This window comes from Erinaceus europaeus, chromosome 7, assembly GCF_950295315.1.
Source record: "Erinaceus europaeus chromosome 7, mEriEur2.1, whole genome shotgun sequence".
NCBI classification, from domain to species: domain Eukaryota; kingdom Metazoa; phylum Chordata; class Mammalia; order Eulipotyphla; family Erinaceidae; genus Erinaceus; species Erinaceus europaeus.
Window position 1 is genome coordinate 74114558 of NC_080168.1, and position 1834 is coordinate 74116391.

Here is a 1834-nt window from a genome sequence, read left to right on the forward strand (position 1 = left end):
GAGAAAGATAGACACCTGCAGACCTGCTTCACTGCCTGTGAAGTGACCCCTTTGCAGGTGGGGAGTCGGAGACTTGAACAGGGGCTCCTACCTAGTCCTTGCACTTAGCACCATGTGTGCTTAACCCGCTGCGCTATCTACTGCTTGACCCTGCTCATTCTTGTTTTATTCAAGTTCACAAACATGGTGCTACTTCAGAGCTTTAGTACTAGAAGTCCTTTCTACTGGGAATGTGTATAATCCTCAGCAAGCTAATTTCTCATTTTAGAACTCTTGTGAGCTTGAAGGAGTATGTTACCAAACATCATGTACCTGAATACATATACGTGTGTGTGTATGTATCTGTATTATTCACTGAAAAATTTAATTTTTGTGACCCAAGTCATATGTCACATCCTCCATTTGAATCATCCATTCATTCATAGAATAACATTGTTTATTATTTATTGGAGAACTTGTGTTCGCTCACATAGTTGCATTTTATAGATGAACATACTGGATATCAGATAGGCTAAGCTCATATTCTATTTTTTTGAAAACTTTTAAATTTATTATTTGATAGGGATGATTAGAAATTGAGAGTGGAGAGTCAGGCTGTAGCGCAGTGGGTTAAGCGCAGGTGGCGCAAAGCACAAGGACCGGCATAAGGATCCCGGTTCGAACCCCGGCTCCCCACCTGCAGCGGAGTCGCTTCACAGGCGGTGAAGCAGGTCTGCAGGTGTCTATCTTTCTCTCTTCCTCTCTGTCTTCCCCTCCTCTCTCCATTTCTCTCTGTCCTATCCAACAATGACAACAACAATAATAACTACAACAATAAAACAACAAGGGCAACAAAAGGGAATAAATAAATAAAATAAATATTTAAAAAAAAAGAAATTGAGAGTGAAGGAGAAGTCAAGAAATGAGGGGAAGACAGAGAGGGGGAGAGAAAGATAGACAACTGAAGACTTGCTTCACAGCTTGTGAAATGATACCCCTGAAGGTGGGAAGCCTGGGGCTTGAACTGAGATCCTTACTCTGGTCCTTGCTCTTTGCACCATGTGCGCTGCTTAACCCAATGCATTACCACCTGTTGCTGAGAAGTTATTCTGATGCAGTCTCCGCCCCCAGGTTTTTCTATGCCCCGCTAAATCCTAGAGTGCCCCCTTTCAACCAATCCTGGCTCTGCCCCCAGGTTTTTCTGTGCCCCGCTAAATTCTAGAGTGCCCCCTTTCAACCAATCCTGGCCCTACATGTCACCCCTGGTTGTCGCCCAATAAAAAGCCCCCTCACCCCTCCCCTCGCTCTCTCTGGGCTCTCGGCTTTCCCTCTCTGAGGTCTCGCTCCCTGCTCTCCCCCCGTGGTCAGCCATTGCCGGCTGGCTCCACGTGGTCTGAACCAAACCTCCCCCCCCATCCTATTATAAAGATTTGTGTACCCCTTTGCTCTGGACATCCGCTCTCTTCTCCGTGGTGCAGCCCGACACCAGACCGCCGCAACAACATCTGGCGCCCAGCGTGGGGCACGAACCCACGACCCTGAGATTAAGAGTCTCATGCTCTACCGACTGAGCTAGCTGGGCTTCCGTTTTCCTGACCCTGCCCCCGGCCCCTGCTGCCGCGGTTTCAGCTCCGCCTGAGGCTTCCTCGTCCCTGACCCTGCCCCCTGCTGATACGTCACCATTAAGGGACCTAGTGGCTGAGATACGAGAGCTAAAGGATATTTTTTCAGCATTTAAGGATTTTAAACCATGTGCAGTCCACCCCGTAGATATGCATTTAGTCTCCCCTGCAGCCACTACAGCAGTTTCTACTGAACTTTCCACTTCTGTAGCTCCCTCTCCTGCGCCATCGGA

The 1834-nt window shown here is 48.1% G+C and overlaps 1 non-coding gene across 1 annotated transcript; it reads right to left on the reverse strand.

Moving 5' to 3' along the window:
* Positions 1–1488: 1488 nt before the first annotated feature.
* Positions 1489–1561, reverse strand: TRNAK-CUU (transfer RNA lysine (anticodon CUU)). The gene has a single exon. It is a non-coding gene; the product is annotated as a tRNA-Lys (tRNA).
* Between the last annotated feature and the right edge of the window lie 273 nt (positions 1562–1834).